Source organism: Schistocerca gregaria, chromosome 3 (assembly GCF_023897955.1).
Source record: "Schistocerca gregaria isolate iqSchGreg1 chromosome 3, iqSchGreg1.2, whole genome shotgun sequence".
Classification (NCBI taxonomy): Eukaryota; Metazoa; Arthropoda; class Insecta; order Orthoptera; family Acrididae; genus Schistocerca; species Schistocerca gregaria.
This window is the reverse complement of record NC_064922.1, coordinates 740,983,858-741,004,316: the sequence shown is the minus strand read 5'-3', so window position 1 is coordinate 741,004,316 and position 20,459 is coordinate 740,983,858. Positions and strand designations below refer to the sequence as shown.

General features: G+C 42.2%; 1 protein-coding gene and 1 long non-coding RNA gene across 2 annotated transcripts in view; one reads left to right on the top strand and one right to left on the bottom strand.

Moving 5' to 3' along the window:
- LOC126353833 (uncharacterized) overlaps nt 1-20,459 on the top strand; it is a 76,865-nt gene that overhangs the window by 17,006 nt on the left and 39,400 nt on the right. The window contains exon 2 of the long non-coding RNA XR_007565216.1: nt 14,238-14,303. This is a non-coding gene — a long non-coding RNA (uncharacterized LOC126353833). The remainder of the gene's footprint in view (nt 1-14,237; nt 14,304-20,459) is intronic.
- The window catches only part of LOC126353832 (HEAT repeat-containing protein 3), a 233,724-nt gene that overhangs the window by 190,726 nt on the left and 22,539 nt on the right, over nt 1-20,459 (bottom strand). The window lies entirely within an intron of this gene.

The following is a 20,459-nucleotide window of genomic DNA, read 5'->3' as shown; positions in this document are numbered from 1 at the left end:
GTAGCAGCAGTCATAAGCATACCAAGCTTGCGTCATACTTTCGGTAATATATGCAGCTCTGGTCTGAAACATTTCAGTTGATTTTTCTGCACTCATAATTAGAAGCGACGCTTGTCAGCAGTGGCATATGTAGAATCAATTTGTCTCCTTAGTTGATCCAAGGCACTGCATCCGATTACCTACCTGTTTATTGTTACTATACATTTCACCTATTCTCTTTGCACCCCTTCTCGTAGTAAAGAAGCACACTAGATTCCATGCAGTGTCTTTCTGGTATTAGATTCTTGCCAACACCTCTATCAAGTGAGGACTATTTACATGTTTGATTAATGTTAATATAGGTGACTGTTCCTTGTACGAAGTAATGATCAATTTTTAAGGAAAATACATGTAAATGAAAATTTTTAGAATGGCATTTAACCAATGAACAGTCACACTCACAGAAATCTTTTCCGATCGTCATTTTCAGAGAGAATCTTTGATCAATTAATTTAATGAATAAATTATTCCAAGTCATACTGCATTACACACCTTGTGCAGATTCAATATAAACCCACCTGGGTGTGATTTGCATAACATCGAGATCCTGCCTCTTAACTTGCATATCACTTAAGGGTCCCACAATAGCGAACACGTGGCTAGTTTCCAATATGCTAATGAAACTGGTAAAAAGAGGTACAAAGACTGGTGCCCTGCTGATTCATCAACTGTCTCTATTTCAAATTTTGAGTTATACAATGATATATACCACCCCTAGAGAAAAAAAAGTGTACTAGGTATGTGAGGTAGCTGTGTTGACACTATGTGATCCAAGTTTTTTGTTCTCACAGGATTATTGTAATTAACAACATTTTCACAATATTTAGATCAAAACAAGAGGTCTGTGACATTTATGGTTATGGGAAGGGCAAGAAGAAACAAAAGAAAAGACTTCAAAAATCTGGTGTTGCTGTTGTAAAATAACAGGACAGCAAACCAGTCAGTCTGCATTCCACATAACAATTCACAGGCTGTCACCTTAATTACCAAAATGAAGGATGGTTCCAAGATTTATATATCTTGCCTAGATATAGTACAAAATTATGACACCACTGTGGTTGCAGGTGCCATGTTTGACTACTTGTCAGAGATACATGAATGGCAGACGATCAGCAAAATGTGAATTTTTGCTTTTTTTAAGCCATTTTGAATATTAAAAGTTCATACAGAAAAATCAAGAGAAACCACTTCTGATGTCATTATGCATTACACTAGTACGGCAACTAATTGATGGATTTTCATCCAAAAGAAAGTACGACCCAGTATCTCCTTGCGAGGTTTACTCTGTGGCCAACAATATCAGAATGTTGCTGAACATGTACCAAAGCAAAGCAATATAAAAAATGTTGCAAATATTGATAGTGTAAACACAGTTGAGAGAATGGTAAAAAAGTTATTATTCTTATGACATACTCCTTTGCCTTACACATAGTTTTTCTAAAATGTAAGAAAACATAAATAGTGTTGATACAAGACATGTGAAAGTGATTATCAAACTTTTAGTTGAAATGTTGGATAAAACACTTTTCGCATCTCACTTTATTCAAAATCAATTAACTGCATTTTTTTTTACTGAAAGTGTAATACATCTCAACAAGGAACAAATATCTTTAAATTTGATCTCAAGCACTAAAAGGTTTAAATATTTGGATAAGCAGTAACAGATTAAATAAAAACTGTCCCTTATGACAGAAAAACTAAAACCTGAGGAGAATGACATTAGCAGAATATCAGTTGCATTTGTATTGTTTGTTGGGGTGAAGTTCAGGAAAATCAACCAATCCCACAATTCATACTCAAAAACAATCATAAAATGTATTACATCCCATTGTGCCATGTTGGACAAAGCACTTCCACAGCTGCCAGCTAAGTCAATTACAATTTTACAATGGCTGGGCCACCATGGCACTAGATGGTGCACGCAACAATCTTGGTCTGAAGCAGTGAGGCATTTGTAAAGGCATAACAATTCTTGGAATGGAGTGAACTGGTCAATATTGCAGGGGTGACCAACTGTGGCCGCTGTTGGTCTGCTAACCCTTGGGGACTTTATCAGGTGTGGCAGAGTCCTACTGCATGGCATGTCAACATAATTCCTGAGGAAACTGTTAGCACCCCACAAGGAATCTAATGTGACTACATTTGTCTTTCAATCAGAGGGAACTTCCATGTCTGTAATGGTATAACTTCAATGCCAGCCACTTGTGAAGATTCATATTACCGGAGCTAGATATTGGATCTCAAATCCTTCGGTCACTGGTGTGCCTGCTTTTTAAATGTTTTTGGTAAAGTGAACACTGCACCCGATTACAGTGTTCAAATGACTGTTGTTATTGCACCTGTTGTATTTTAATCAAATTCAAATTTTAAAATAAATATAAGTGTTAAGTTTTTGGTAAGCTGGATGTTACACCTAACTACTGAGTTCAAACTGTTTCTTGTCGAACTCAGTTTTAAAATTTTTCAATTTAAACATTCTTCGATAAGATGGCCGTTATTCGTTTTAATAAAAGCTATGAAAAAGAAAATGATCATCTAGCGCTTCAACTCATCTATGTCTCTGTTACACCATAATTTCAAGAGTTTTGTGGGGAGGGGGAGGGAAGACCATGCCATTCCAGACATGCAACTAATCAATGCTGTGTGCTGTAATCCCAACACGCAAAGTTAATGCAGCCTCTGACATCTGTCATGCACCACAGCCACACAAAAACACAGGGAATACTGTTTAACCACACTAATATCGTTACTCACACATCAAATAACCATGGTTTTGTACAGACTGTGGATATTCCTTTTTATCCTGCAAATTTTTATAAAGAGAGGACAGTTCTACCCCGAGGGCATTCAAAATTACCAATGCAGCCAGAACTTGCTGCGAATATAAGGAGGACCACTGAGCAATATGTCCATCACATTCATGAGCACTATAAATAACATTCATAAAAATGATCATTAGATCCTCTGGTATGAACTGCTAGCACATCATGGTCTTAAAAAAAAATGCTTTCCACACACACATTGATGGCACATTTAATTACAGTTAACACCCACCAACACCAATTCTGTACCCTACTAATGTGAGAGGAACCTGAAGCCAGGGCCAACTTAAAATATTGGAAGTCAAATATATAGTTGAAAGCTTCAAATACTCCTGCTGGCGAAGACTGCACACTTTCAGAACAAACTGTAGAGGCTTCCGTGGGCACTTGTTGGCGTACTGCCTGTTGACTTGTCTCAGGGATGTTTAACAATTTTTCTGATTCATCTGCATGAATGGCTGGCACTGTCAAAGATACACCCTCAAGTGCAGGTAGGCAGACAGTGTCACCAGAAATGGAGAACAAACCTTCGGAAATGCAAGTTAGTCACTCTGAATGTCAGAAAAATAATTAAAACTTCAGCAAAAGATCCTGAGACAACATGCAATATGTCAACTTCAGAACAGATTTTCCCACTTCACATTAGACCTCCCACATTACAAGGCACATCTAGACAGGCGCGCGCACGCACTCGCACACACAAAAGTGGCCTATCAGCTCAACTGCAGGCAGGCAAAAGAGGGTGAGACTATTCAAAAGGTAGGTAGTGTACTGTACTCCCACCATGTTCTTTAGTGTAATCTAGCCATTTGCCTATGCCTACTCTCAGCTAAGGCATAAAGTTGTGCAGGCTACAGACAGGCTTCCTGACTGCCTGTGGCTACCCGTACATCGGGTGTGTCCTCAAGGTATAACAGCCAAGTTTATAGAATGTTGGAGATTAATATTGTGTGTGTGTGTGTGGGGGGGGGGGGGGGGGGGGGAGGGGGGTGAGTACAGTTTGACACTATTGCAAAAGAGGAATACTCCATTGTAGAAGACATTTGATAAGTTATTCACAAAGATGCTCCAAATCATTATGTGAGCTGAAAACCTCACTAGTGAAAGTGATTAATTCACTAATGAAATTTACATGTCTACTGTAATGTTTGAAGATAAAATTGCAGCACCTTTAAGACCTGTCAAGAAAACTTCAAAAGTATTTCACATGTAAATAAAAACCAAAATATATTTTTTCTGTTTCAGTATACAATGTTATTAACTCTGTGAAGTCAGCATAAATTAAAACAGTAACTTCTAGATGCTTAAGCATCAAGACAATAGGATTTATTAAGTAACCACACAACACATTTATTTGTCAATACCTGTAACAAATGTTCATGGAAGTCAGAAAGCATTATCAGCTTCTTCTTTCGGTGAACTCCCTATGTAAAATTCGAAATAAACAAGATGTTTTCAAGGATGTTCAAATTTTAACGTAGCAGTTACAGCTTCTTCCATAGTTCCCATGTTGGCCAGACACCTCTACAGACATCCTTTAGTACTGTCCAGAAGACAGAGCCAAACAATTGTGAACTCTACTCAGATTAATGTATTAGGCTGCACTGCAAAAACATATCGGACATCATTTCACTTAACTGCAACAAATCAATATTAACAATGCCTAGAGAATGTGAGCATTTTGGTACAGCATCACTGCAGTTGACAGTTTAATATTAATGTTTAATTACAACACGCATCATGATAAAAAGGAAACAATTTTTATGTTTAGCAAAATTATCTGACCTTATCCAACAAAATCTTTTTTAACTTTTGGGACACGATAAAACACACAGCCATTCCTTAACACTTCTAAGGAGGACACACAGCAATCGGATTTTTGTTATTTTTTGTACTTATGGTACAGGTAGGTGAGAAACTATCAATCCGCTCAAAGCGGTTTGATGTAAAAGTTTATCACAAGAAAATTGGCTTTGAAGTTGCAGTTCTCCGAAAGCCTAATTCACTCAAGTTAGAAGAACTTGAGATGAACCACGTAGGTTTATCAGCAGAACGCGAGGCTGTTAATTGCTGGATTGCTCGCTCCCACCTCCCTTCTATCATTCTCTCAGCCTCTCTTTACAAAGCTAACAGCACCTGTTATCTGTGTGTGTTTACAAAATTTGCAGTATGTGCATTACTGCCGGTTGACGACAGTAGCCGAAACTGAGATCCCATGCCACTAGCCTGACACTTTCACACACAGAATTACCTCAGCGCAGACCACAGCTGCTTAGGAACAAAAGATTTCAGTGAAATTCACAATTGTTGGAAGAGATACATCTTTTTTAAGGGAAAGCTGTGACTGTAGTAGCATTTCAGCATTCGTTGCCTAAGCAGCAAATAGTACTTTGCAGCACTGGGCATTAAAATCCTCTAATCAAGAAAAAGAAGACTAATGTCAGATGTGCATGACAATTTGCCATATTCTTCAATTTTTTTTTAAAATTAAACAATCTTTGTTAACATTATTTCACAAAGGACCGGTAATTAAAAATTTATATTTCCAATGAAAAATGGATTTTTGCAGGTGTTGTGTGGTTAAAATTATAAATAAGAAGACCTGCATTTTTCATGAATAATGTTAATCAGACGTGTTAATTAGCATATATTTGATCAAAATTTTATATTTAGATGAAGGAGGCAATCAAACTTATGGGGTATAATGTGCAATGCAAGAATATTTTAACATATACAATATAGCAGAAATTAGTAGCATTGCCCTGAGCAAACCAGAACCACTACTGTAAGGAATGAAAGTTGAAGTGGTGAAACATTCAGAAACTTTAATTAAAACGTAATACCAATACTGCCAAGTTGTAGAAATAGTGCAGTTATTTTGCAAAAATAGTTTCCTTCAGAGCAAATGAAGAGAATGTTTTTTGTTGTAACGCACTGAGTGGAAACCAATTTCACTGGAGGGGAGTTAGCACACTGACGCCAGATAACAAAAAATGTGAGCTGAGAAACACATTCAAATTTTGCACATATATTCTACTTATTAATGGACAGTAATGGATAGCATGCAATGATTGTTATTTATTATGATAGTGCAGTCCCCCACCACATTTCATAAACAGAAATAAAGTTTCAGACATTTTTGAATGAGACTCTTGTGTAAAAGGATGACCAGTCATATAGGAACTTGTTTTCTGAAGCCTGCTTAGTGTGTTAGGCAGCACTGTTACTAAAACAAATTTATTTAAATTTTCTTTCTCTCTATCTGAAGCAGCATTCATCTGGTTGATCTACCAACACAAGCAGCACAGTGTTCCAGAAACAGTGACATCACAACATGTTTGTCACCACCGACAAGGTGACTAGAGCAGCACACTTTATCACCCACAGTATGCTGGACGCCTGGGAGCATCCTCCCAGTACACTACCAACATAGATTTTCCTGTTCGTGAAACATTTTAGAATCTTCCAGAATCTACATGCATACTCTGCAAATCACATTTAAATGTCTGGCAGAGGGTTCAATGAACCACCTTCACAATTCACTATTATTCCAATCTCATATAGCGCGTGGATAGAATGAGCACCTATATCTTTCCGTACAAGCTCTGATTTCCCTTATTTTATCGTGGTGACCAGATCTCCCTATGTAGGTCGGTGTCAACAAAATATTTTCGCATTCGGAGGAGAAAGTTGGTGATTGGAATTTCTACATCTACATCCATACTCCGCCAGCCACCTGGCGGTGTGTGGCGGAGGGTACCCTGAGTACCTCTATCAGTTCTCCCTTCTATTTTAGTCTTGTATTGTTCGTGGAAAGAAGGATTGTCAGTATGCTTCTGTGTGGGCTCTAATCTCTGATTTTATCCTCATGGTCACTTCGCGAGATAAACGTAGGAGGGAGCAATATACTGCTTGACTCTTCGGAGAACAAAAGCCCGTACCGAGCTACTGAGCGTCTATCCTGCAGAGTCTTCCACTGGAGTTTATCTATCATCTCCATAACGTGGTTCACGATTACTAAATGATCCTGTAACGAATTGGATCCATTGGATCTTCTCTATCTCTTCTATCAACCCTATCTGGTACGGATCCCACACTGCTGAGCAGTATTCAAGCAGTGGGCGAATAAGCGTACTGTAGCCTACTTCCTTCGTTTTCAGATTGCATTTCCTTAGGATTCTTCCCATGAATCTCAGTCTGGCATCTGCTTTACCGACAATCAAATTTGTATGATCATTCCATTTTAAATCACTCCTAATGCCTACTCCCAGATAATTTATGGAATTAACTGCTTCCAGTTGCTGACCTGCTATACTGAAGATAAATGATAAGGGATCTTTCTTTCTATGTATTCACAGCACTTTACACTTGTCTACATTGAGATTCTATTGCCATTCTTTGCACCATGTGTCAATTCGCTGCAGATCCTCCTGCATTTCAGTACAATTTTCCATTGTTACAACCTCTCAATACACCACAGCATCATCTGCAAAAAGCCTCAGTGAACTTTCGATGTCATCCACAAGGTCATTTATGTATATTGTGAATAGCAAGGGTTCTATGACACTCCCCTGCGGCACACCTGAAATCACTCTTACTTCGGAAGACTTCTCTCCATTGAGAATGACATGCTGCATTCTATTATCTAGGAACTCTTCAATCCAATCATACAACTGGTCTAATAGTCCATATGCTCTTACTTTGTTCATTAAACGACTGTGGGGGAACTGTATCGAACGCCTTGCGGAAGTCAAGAAACACGGCATCTACCTGTGAACCCGTGTCTACGGCCCTCTGAGTCTCGTGGACGAATAGCGCGAGCTGGGTTTCACATGACCGTCTTTTTCGAAAACCATGCTGATTCCTACAGAGGAAATTTCTAGTCTCCAGACAAGTCATTATACTTTAACATAATACGTGTTCCAAAATTCTACAACTGATCGATGTTAGAGTTATAGGTCTATAGTTCTGCAGATCTGTTCGACGTCCCTTCTTGAAAACGGGGATGACCTGTGTCCTTTTCCAATCCCTTGGAACGCTACGCTCTTCTAGAGACCTACGGTACACTGCTGCAAGAAGGGGGAGGGGGGGGGGGGGCAGACCAAAATTTCTTAGGATTTTCTGCTAAGTCAATACATAGAACTTTACTTTTGAATTCATTGAACGCCTCTCGCATAGCCCTCCTCATACTACATTTCGCTTCGCGTAATTTTTGTTTGCCTGCAAGGCTTTGGCTAAAGTTCCCTTTGCTTCCGCAGCAGTTTTCTAACTCGGTTGTTGTACCACAGTGGCTCTTTTCCATCTCTTATGATCTTGCTTGCCACATACTCATCTAACGCATATTGTACGATGGTTTTGAACTTTGTCCACTGCTCCTCATCTCTATCTGTACTTGAGACAAAACTTTTGTGTTGAGCCGTCAGGTACTCTGTGATCTGCTTTTTGTCACTTTTGCTAAACAGATAAATCTTCCAAACTATTTTAATATTTCTATTTACAGCAGAAATCATTGATGCAGTAACCTCTTTATGATCGTTGATTCCCTGTTCTGCGTTAACTGTTTCAAATAGTTCAGGTCTGCTTGTCACCAGAAGGTCTAATATGTTATCGGCACGAGTCGGTTCTCTGTTTAACTGCTCAAGGTAGTTTTCAGATAAAGCACTTAAAAAAAATTTCACTAGATTCTTTGTCCTGCCACCCGTTATGAACGTTTGAGTCTCCCAGTCTATATCCGGCAAATTAAAATCTCCACCCAGAACTATAACATGGTGGGGAAATCTACTCGAAATATTTTCCAAATTATTCTTCAGGTGCTGAGCCACAACAGCTGCTGAGCCCGGGGGCCTATAGAGACATCCAATTACCATGTCTGAGCCTGCTTTAACCGTGACCTTCACCCAAATCATTTCACAATTCGAATCTCCGTCAATTTCCTTCGATACTATTGCACTTCTTATCGCTATAAACACGCCTCCCCCTTCACTGTCCAGCCTATCTCTGCGGTATATATTCCAATCAGAGTTTAGGATTTCATTACTGTTTACGTCTGGTTTCAGCCAACTTTCTGTTCCTAGTACTATATGGGCGTTGTGACCGTTTATTAATGAGAGCAGTTCTGGGACCTTTCTATAGACGCTCCTGCAGTTTACTATTAGCACATTAATATTGTTATTCCTTGTTGCATTTTGCCTACTCCTGCCTTGCCGCGTCTCAGGAGGCGTCTTGTCGGGCCTAGGGAGGGAATTCTCTAACCTAAAAAAACCCCATGTGCACTCCACACGTACTCCGCTACCCTCGTAGCCGCTTCCGGCGTGTAGTGCACGCCTGACCTATTTAGGGGAACCCTACATTTCTCCACCCGATAGTGAAGGTCAAGAAATTTGCACGCCAGATCTCTGCAGAATCGTCTGAGCCTCTGGTTTAAGCCTTCCACTCAGCTCCAAACCAGAGGACCGCGATCGGTTCTGGGAATGATACTACAAACAGTTAGCTCTAATTCCACCCCGTGAGCGAGGCTTTCCGCCTTCACCAATTCCGCCAACTGCCTGTACTAACTGAGGATGACCTCTGAACCCAGACGGCAGGAGTCATTGGTGCCGACATTAGCAACAATTTGCAGTCGGGTGCACCCAGTGCTCTCTATCGCCGCTGGCAGGGCCTCCTCCACATCTCGGATGAGACCCCCCGGCAAGCAGACAGAGTGAACACTGGCCTTCTTCCCCGACCTTTCCGCTATTTCTCGAAGGGGCTCCATCACCCGCCTAACGTTTGAGCTCCCAATTTCGTGAGAAGATTCCGTCAACGAAAAACACCTTTCTCTTAATGATTTCCTGCATCATTTCTGTTACACTCTCTCCCATATTTTGTGATAATACTAAACGTGCTGCCTTTCTTTGAACTCTTTCAGTGTACTCTGTCAGTCCTATCTGGTAAGGATCACACACAGCGCAGCAGTATTCTAAAAGAGGACGGACGGACAAGTGTAGTGTAGGCAATCTCCTTAGTAGGTCTGTTACATTTTGTTCTGTCAATAAAACACATCCTTTGGTTAGGCCTCCTCACAACATTTTCTACGCATTCTTTCCAATTTAAGTTGTTTGTAATTGTAACACCTAGGTATTTAGTTGTATTTTGAATGATCAGGAATATCCTTCAGCAGTGTATGTATGGCATTTCTAGGCCTGACGTAATACTTGACATTAGAAGCAGACATACCATACATAAGGCAGACAAAAATCAGGAGGCAGAGTTTCACTAGCATTGAGCCAGGGAAGGGAGTGACCTCTGTTTAAGAAACATCCTGGATTAGATCCCATAACAGACAAATGGGTGTATTAATTCCACAGTCGCCTACCTCCTTACATTTAAATAAAACCTTGCCTTACATGAAAACACAAAGTTTTTAAATGAAATTGGTAGCAAACGATGGAACATCCAATGGTACCAGTACAGTGAGAAGAATTCTGAAACATTTCGGAACATGGAGGCAATGATAGCTGCTGCCTCTGAACCGAGTAGCACACACATTTTCCCACTGAGCATTGGTGCTCCCAGGAGTGTTGCTGAGTGTTGTTAACATGGTAGTGTGGTAAATGGTAGTGACACTGTACAGTTTGAGGGTTTGTTTTGTCCACGCTGATAATTTTTAACTATGGTTTGTCTTCTGTGATTTGTTTCTCTCATAGCAATGAAAAATTAATTAAATGTATGTGCGAAGTGAAATTATGAATGTATAATGCAGTTCTAAAGACCTGAATACATGAAAATTCACGAAGTACGACTACATTTGTCAAATTCCAGTTTTACCTATACCACTGTTGGAAACTAACAACTTCAGTTTGTTGTTTGTTATGAAGCATGTACACTAATAAAATGAAATGACTTTTGGAATCAAATCATGACAGCCTGGCAAACAAACAACGAGAATACTTTTTCACAATTTAAGGGAAATAACAGAACAAAACAACCTTTCACTGAAGAAATGAATTATCAATCATTAAATAATAGACATGGCTGACAAAATGAACGGTTTAAAAGAGGGGGAAAGGGACCAAACTACGAGATCTGTGCATTATTCCTAATAAAACAATACCACAAGTGTGAGAATAAAATAGACGAGACATATAACACAAAACTGAAAGAAAGGAAAGACTACGAGAACAAAGGAAAGGCAACAAACACTAGAAGGAACAAAAGAGGACAACAGAACAACAGAGAGATGCAAAAAAGTAAAACAAGGAAGCAGATTACAGTGGCTGACCAGCCACAAAAATAAAAATAAAAAGCCAGACAACCTGCAGCACAATAAAACCTTCACCCTAAAAGCACTAGGGTGGAGGACACAGAGAAACAAAGGACAGGCGCTAAAACTCAGATCAAATGATAAAACCCACCCTCACGGATGAAACGTAAACCCAAATCAGCCAATGAGGTGTTGTATGCTAAAATCGATGATAACGAGTCCAGCAACCGGAGATGAAGTCGCAGGGCAGCCAAAGAAGGACAGAGCAGAAAAATATGGGTCACTGTCAACCGGGCACTGCACCGACACTGAGGTGGGTGGGTTTTCACAGCGCAGGAGGTAGCTGTGGGTCACCCATACATGGCCAATGCAGAGCCTGCAGAGAAGAAGAGAGACCCTGCGAGATGCCCTCATCGAGGACTTTCACACATTCGTGGTCCCCTTAATGGCTCACAGTTTGTTGTGCATACTGAGATTTTCCCATTCCGTCTCCCAAAGCTGAAAAACTTTGCAGCGTAATAAAGAACGCAGGTCAGTTGCGGGGATGCCCATCTCCAGAAGTGGTTTCTGTGTAGCCTGTTTGGCCAGCCTGTCAGCAAGTTCATTTCCTGGGACTCTGACGTCACCAGGGGTCCAAACGAACACCACTGAACGACTGGACTGTTCCAGAGTGTAGATGGACAATTAGGTGGACACTACCAAAATATAATGAGGGTAGAACTGGTCAATAGTTTTCAGGCTGCTCAAGGAGTTAGTACATAAAAGACCCCCCAGGCATGAACGGAAATATTGAAGTGCACAGGAAATGGCCACCAGTTCTGCAGTGAATACACTGCAGCCGTCAGGTAAGGAATGCTTTTCAAGATGGCCGCCGTGAACCTAGGCAAAGCCAACACAACCTTCAGCCACCGGGTCGTCTGTGTAAACCACTTCAGAGCCCCAGAACACATCAAGAATCGAGAGGAAGTGACAGCGGAGAACCGCAGGGTTAATGGAGTCCTTAGGACCACTTGTAAGGTCCAGACGAAGCTGCGGCCAATGCGTACACCATGGAGGCATACGTGAATGGACCGCAAGTAAAGGAGGTAAAGAGAAAGTTCGGAGAGAAGAGAACACATGTCAACCGCAACCATTAGCCCTGACCTGGGCTACCGATGCGGGAGATGGACTGCCGTGGTTGGGAATAGTAGACAGTAATTAAGATGCTCAGGGGAACTACGAATGTGTACTGCATAACTGGCTAGCAGTTGGGCACATTTTATCTGCAATGGAGGGACACCAGCCTCCGCCAGTACGCTGGTCACCTGACTCGACCTAAAACCTCCTGTTTCTGGTTGAACCCGCAGTGGTGCACAGGGTTGAGTAAATGCAACCCTGAAGGTGTTGCCAAACCATAAACCACACTCTCATAGTCAATTCGGGAGTGGACAAGGGCTTTGTAGAGCCGCAGCAGCTTAGACTAATCTGCACCCCAATTGGTGTTGCTCAGGCAAAGGAGGGCATTGAGGCGCTGCCGGCACTTCTGCTTAAGCTGACTAAGATGAGTGAGCCAAGTCAATCGAGCATCGAAAACCAGTCCTAGGAATCAATGTGTCTCCACTAGAGTGAGTGGACCCAATTAAGGTAAAGTGCTGGTTCCGGATGAACGGTGCAACACCGACAGAAGTGCATGACATGACTTTGCGGCTGAAAACAGAGCTGTGGGCTAGAGCCCACGATTGCGCCTTGTGCAGGGCTCCCTGTAAGTGCCACTCAGCAACACCAGTACTGGAGCAGCAGTACAAAATGCAGAAGTTGTCTGCATACAGAGGGGCGAGACGGAGGGCTCCACAGCTGCTGCTAGACCGTTAATGGCCACTAAAAATAGAGAGAGACTCAATACAGAGCCCTGCGGGACTCCATTCTTCTGGATACGTATGGAACTATGGGAAGCACCGACTTTGACATGGAAAGTACAGAGCGACAGGAAGTTTTGGATAAAAATTTGGAGTGGGCCGTGGAGATCCCACTCATACAATGTGGCAAGGATATGATGTCGGCAGGTTATCTCATATGCTTTATGTAAGTCAAAAAAGACGGTAACCAGGTGTTGTCGCCTGGAAAAGGCCGTTCAGATGGCAGACTCAATGGACACAAGATTATCAGTGGTAGAGCAACTCCGGTGGAAGCCACCCTGGTGGAAGCCACCCTGGTGGAAGCCACCCTGGTGGAAGCCACCCTGGTGGAAGCCACCCTGGTGGAAGCCACCCTGGTGGAAGCCACCCTGACATGGAGCCAGCAGGCCATGTGACTCCAGGACCCGACCCAACCCAACCACCGACACACCATACGTCCCAGCAGCTTACGGAGAACATTGGTGAGGCTAATGGGTTTTTACCAGGTTTGAGCACTGGAATGATGGTGCTCTCCCACCACTGAGATGGAAAGACGCCATCACACCAAATCTGGTTGAAGATGACGAGATGTTGCTTGTAGTCAGATGAGAGATTTTTAATCATCTGGCTGTGGATCCGATCAGGCTCAGGAGCTGAGTCGCTGCAATGTGCAAGGGAACTGAGGGGCTCCCACTCTGTATATGGGGCATTATAGGATTCACTGCAGCATGTAGTGAAAGAGGACATTCCCTTCCAGCCATCCTTTGAGTCTGCGAAAGACTGGGGGGGGGTAATTCTCTGGCGCAAAGTGCTCAGCAATCATGTTTGCTTCAGTAGACAACACGCCATTTATGGCAACACCGGGGACACCTGTTGGGGCCTAGTACCTGAAAAGACATTTGACCTTTGCCCAGACTTGGGAAGGTGACGTATGGCACCCAGTGATCGAGACTTATCTCTCCCAACACTCCTGCTTCCATTGTTTCATAAATTGGCAAATGGGAGGGAGGTTACTTTATGTCCATCTGTTGTAAATATTGTAATCTAGTACATGTACTTTAAATTTTGAAAACTATTTTTTTTAATCAATTCTTCTATTAGAGTCTACAATGTATTAATTTTTTTCAGTTAAACTTAGTCAAAAAAGTAGTGGTAGTAGTAGTAGCAGTAGCAGTAGCAGTAATAACAACAACAACAACAACAATAATAATAATAATAGATGCGACTTTTTGAAAGGAAAATCATATTTATTATTTTCAGGTTCTGGACTCTACTTATACATCAATATTTCTTTAAAAAGTATGTTACCATTAAAAGTCAAGAAAGGTAACGAACTTTCTTTTCTGGTATTCATACACATTATTATGATTGTGATAAGCAACAAATAATATCTGACTTGGGCAATTATTATAACTTTACATTTTAAAAAAATAGTGCCATGCTGGACAAAATGCATTGTACATAGCAGTATTTTAATGATCTTCCAATTTTGCTCTAAAAATGTAGTTTTTGGTTAAAAAATGTTTGGGACATCTCATTTAGACAATTGTACACCTTCAATAAGAAACTTATTTATAAGAATGCTTGCTGAGCATCTGCAAGGATGTAGCTTGCTACTTATTTCTAGTCAAGAAATAAAGTATGGGACTGACAGAGTATCACTCACAAATGATTTTAATCTGTATCTGAAAACAGTGTTGTCAAATTGTGTAAATTAAGAAAACATACATCTGTTTATTTCAATCTTATCTGAGTGTGGGTCACATTCACTAGATCGTAATGTAGATAATTTTTTTTCTATAATATTTGTGAATATAACATTCAATTCCAGGCACTAATGCACTAGTGACAAATTTCATCATCAGCTAACAAATGAATGCAATGTAGTAATCAGTAATTCTCCAACTGTTTGAAGAAGTACATGTATAAATGCCATACACAACCCTAATTTTCTTCCGCTTTGTGCAATGAATAAATCTTGCCGAAGTAAGAATCATTACAGAAGATTACTCCCTTTATAGTTATTTAATTTGATTATTTCAATGTTTCCAAAGTCCTAACTTATTCTTACCGCATAAGAAGCACAGCTTAAACAGATTAGTTCATCTATCTAATTTTTTTGTTTTTTCCCCTCCTACTTTGAATCTTCATTAACATACACAGTGATGAACTAAACCATTATGACCAACTGTTTAATAGCATGTTGGTCCACCTTTGGAAAGTGATTCTGCTTGGCATGGCTTCAAAAAATACTTAGTAGGTTTCTGGAAACATATTGATAGTAGGCAAGGAAAACCTCCTAACTCCATCTATCTTGAAACCTTCACGATCCCAGTAACCTGTAACTCCACTATCAAAGAGAGATTTGACTGAACATGGATTTCTCTAATCTGTCAATAACTAGGTTTCTACTATATAGTTACACGTATGGCAACGTTATCTGTCTCACTTAATAGATTTTTTAAGAAACCATTTTTGCTTCTCCTGAAAAATTTAAGTAAATAAAGTTATGAAGATTTCATTCCCTATAATCAATATTACACCATATGTTTGAAATTGAGCAGAGTGGAGAGTTTCAAGTACCTAGGAAGCCTGACACAGGATGATGGAAAAAAACAGAGAAATAAACGAGTGGGGCAGAAAAGCAGAAGCATTTCAGAAGTGTGTCAGAAGCCTGATACGGAACAAAAATGTACCCCAAATAAGTAAAAAGGTTATATACCGGTCATACTATGTCCTGATCCTAACATATGCATCAGAAACCTGAGTTATGAAAGGAAGAGAGAAAAGCAAAGTACAAGCTAGTAAGATGAAATTCTTGAGAAACCGTATTGGAGTGACAAAGATCGACAGGTTAAGAAATGAGAGTATCAGAGAGTTAATGAAAGTGGAACCATTACAGGAGGAGATAGAGAAACCAAAGATGAGATGGTATGGACACATTATGAGAATGGAGGAGGGATACCCAGGAAGATACACAATATGAAACAAGAAGGAAAGAGACCAAGAGGAAGACAAAGAGACAGATGGTTGAAAGGAGTAGAGGAATGCGTCCAGAAGAGAGGAGAAGACTGGACCAATGTCAACACGGAGAGATGGTGTTAATACAGAAGACGATGGAGAGGCCTATGTTCCATATAGACCTGGCCAGAGACTGCAAACTGTGCAAGATGATGATGATGATGAACAGCCTTTAAATTCCCATAAATTACTGGCTTTTAGTTTGTGAGTGGAGGGCAGGCATCCAATAAGTGCTCCAGATATGTTCCATTGGGTTCAGATCAGGAAAATTTGGTTGCCAAGACATCTACTCGTGTTCACTATCATGCTCCTCAAACCTCTGTTCAATGATTGTAGCTTTTTATAGGGCAATAATTCACTGCACGTCATCAGGAATGACATCAAACATGAATGCATGCAGGTGAACCACAATGTTCCCATAGTCCACAGCTGCCAGGGTGCCTTCTATTACTGCCACAGATCCCATGGGAGCCAACTTGAATGTCCCCCACAGCATAGTATTGTTACCATCACCTTACAATGTGGTGTATGTTCCGAATAGCTGTTCCCTGGGCAATCGTTTGTTTGGACACAGCCACTGCCCTAGCGTAATAAGATACATAATTTGTCAGGCCAGGTGACACGTTTCTATTTATCCATGGTCCAATCTCAGATTCCTTGCCAACTGCAATTGTAATTGAGGATATCATTGTGACAACATGGGGATATGTTGGGATTGTCTGTTGTGAAACACCATGTTCAACAATTTACACTGAAACATGTTCTCTGAAACACTTGTGCCTGCATCAGTATTGTATTCTGTCACCAGATCTGCCTCACAGCTTCACCTATCCTTGTTTGCAGATTGAGCAAGTGTCCAACTTCCACTGTTTGTTATGAGGTGTGGAAGTCTAAAGACTTCTCTACTTTTAGTTTCACCACCCTTCAACTAGTTTTCACACATGCTCACACTGCAGTACGTGAATAGCCAAGCACCTTAGCTGTTTCCGAGATGCTTATTTCCAGGTGCTGCGCCACAACATTCTGCCCTTTGTCAAAGTCGCTTACAGCAACACACTTCCCTACTTGTGACATGTACTGTCACTAGAATGATTCCCTCTTTGTCTCTGTTCCACTTACATAGTTTCCTTACTGCATCATATGCTCACAATGACACCAGACGACATCCAGTTTCATGGTGGATAGTGGGTATGTTTCAGCTCACCAGTGTATACCCAAAACCTTAATTCTTTCCATCCTGCTTACTATTACTTGACATGTCACTATATTCATCAATTTCTTCCCATGCAAATAATGTGGCATCCTTCTGAATTACACCATGGAATCTCTTACAGAATGTTATGACTGACTACCAAAATACTTTGGATAATCTTAATACAGTATCACTTCTGAAACCAGTACAGACTGGCTGAATTCCACCACCACCACCATTTACAATGTCAGGTTCTATCCAACACAAACACAGTCAAAATTATATTAATTGACACGCAAAATACTTTGGATGTACAGTCTCATCTGTCAAACCACACATAACTGAGAAAAAATTTGAAATAATTTTGGAGCATGATTAAGCAATGGAATTGAAGTCAGACAAAAATATCCTAAACAAGGCAATGGCAGTTACGAAATTCCATGTACATAGTATGCCAACCTCACTAACTTTTGGCAACACACCACCTCTAGTAGACACTTTGGATCAATTTTTGGCATGTCAAGAAAATTCAACAGTTTTCACAAAATTATATGAACAATAGTTTTGTTTGCTGAAATTGTTGTGGAAATACAGGAACCACAAAAATTAAAATCTTCAACACAGTGATTAAACTTTGGTTGGTTGGTTTGTGGGATTAAAGGGACCAAACTACTATGGTCATCGGTCCCTTGTTCCATAAAAACTAAAACCACCCGAAGAGAATAAAAAATGAACAACAGGAAAGACAGCAGACAAAACAGGACATGAAATACTCTGACAGAGACCAGACAAAACAAATTAAAACACACAGTGTGACGGTGGTTGGCCAACCATAGAGAAAAAGAGGAAAAGCCAACCACCAAAAACACTTTAAAAACTCAGTTTAAAATCAGAGGCTAAAAGCCAGAATCAACACCTAAAAAAACTCAGATTAAAGGATAAAAACCCCCTGCCCAAATAAAACACAAAACCAAGTCCACCATGGCAGAGTCATCTGATAAAAGAGCAGAGAGCGTGTCAGGCATTCCAAAAGTCTGCCTGAGCACGGTTAAAAGGGCGCACTCCGACAGAATATGGACCACCGTCAAGGACGCCCCACAACGACAAAGAGGGGGATCCTCACGACACAGTAAATAACTGTGCGTGAGTCGGGTGTGGCCAATGCAGAGCCGACAAAGGACGACTGAGTCCCTGCGGTTGGCTCGCATGGATGACCGCCACACAGTCGTCGTGTCCTTGACGCCACAGAGTTTGTTAGGGGTGGTCAGACCGTGCCATTCAGCATCCCAAAACAAGAGAACTTTGCGGCGTAAGACTGCCCGCAAATCAGCCGCCAGGAGGCCAATCTCCAGAGATGGTGCACTGGTGGCCTCTTTCGTCAGGCGGTCAACAGTTTCATTGCCGGGTATACCAACATGGCATGGGGTCCAAACAAAGACCACAGACCTGCTGCTACGGGCGAGAGTATGCAGGGACTCCTGGATAGCCATCACCAGACGAGAACCAGGGAAACACTGGTCGAGAGCTCGTAAACCGCTCAGGGAATCGCTACAGATAACGAAGGACTCACCTGAGCAGGAGCGGATATACTCTAGGGCACAAAAGATGGCGACCAGCTCAGCAGTGTAAACACTGCAGCCAGCCGGCAACGAACGTTGTTCAGAATGGTCCCCTAGAGTTAGTGCATAACCGACGAGACCAGCAACCATCGAACCTTCGGTGTAGACAATGCCAGAGCCCTGATACGTGGCCAGGATGGAATAAAAGCGGCGCCGGAAGGCCTCCGAAGGGACTGAGTCCTTCGGGCCATGTGCCAAGTCGAGCCGAAAGCAAGGGCGAGGCACACACCACGGGGGTGTACGCAGAGGGGCCCGGAAAGGAGGTGGAACAGGGAAACACCCAAGCCAGGAAAGAAGCTGTTTGACACGTACGGCAATTGGACAACCCAACCGGGGCCGACATTCTGGCAGATGAACGACTGACTGCGGGAAGAGGACACGATAATTTGGATGCCCGGGCAAGCTAAAAACATGGGCAGCATAAGCAGCCAGTAATTGTTGGCGTTGTAACCGCAGTGGAGGGACACCTGCCTCCACAACTATGCTGTCCACAGGGCTGGTTTGGAAGGCACCAGTGGCAAGGCGTATCCTGCTGTGGATGATTGGGTCCAGCACCCGCAACGCAGATGGGGATGCTGAGCCATAAGCCAGACTCCCGTAGTCCAGACGGGACTGGATTAACGCCTGATAAAGCCATAGGAGAGTAGATCGGTCGGCGCCCCACCTGGTGTGGCTCAGGCATCGCAGAGCATTTAGATGCCGCCAACACACCTGTTTAAGCTGCCGAATATGAGGCAGCCAAGTCAACTGGGCATCAAAAACCATCCCCAAAAACCTATGTGACTCCACCACTTTTAGAAGCTCACTGTCAAGATAAACCCGCGGCTCCAGGTGAACAGTGCGTTGCCAGCAGAAATGCATAACGCAGGTCTTGGCTGCGGAAAACTGCGCCTTGCAGATTGCGCCCTGTAGCTGACGTTCAGCAGCTGCAATGCCAATAGAGCTGTAGTAAAGGCAGAAGTCGTCAGCATACAGGGAAGCGGAGACAGTATTTCTCACGGCCACAGCGAGCCCGTTAATAGCTATTAAAAACAGACACACATTTAGAACAGAACCCTGTGGCACACCATTCTCCTGGACTTGGGAGGAACTATATGAGGCCGCGACGTGCACGCGGAAGGTACGATACGACAGAAAATTGCGGATATAGATCGGCAGAGAGCCCCGAAGCCCCCATCCATGAAGCGCAGAAAGGATGTGATGACGCCATGTCGTATCATACGCCTTCGACATGTCGAAAAAGACAGCAACCAGATGCTGACGGCGGGCAAAGGCAGTACGGATGGCCGACTCCAGGCTCACCAGATTGTCGGTGGCGGAGCGGCCTTTACGGAACCCACCCTGAGACGGAGCCAGAAGGCCTCGAGACTCCAGTACCCAATTCAAGCACCTGCTCATCATCCGTTCAAGCAACTTGCAAAGAATGTTGGTGAGGCTAATGGGACGGTAGCTGTCCACCTCCAAAGGGTTCTTCCCTGGTTTCAGAATGAGGACAACAAGACTTTCCCACCATTGCGACGGAAACTCACCCTCAACCCAAATGCGGTTGTAAAGATCGAGGAGTCGTCGCTGGCAGTCCACTGAAAGGTGTTTCAGCATCTGAGAGTGGATGCTATCTGGCCCAGGAGCGGTATCAGGACAAGCGGCGAG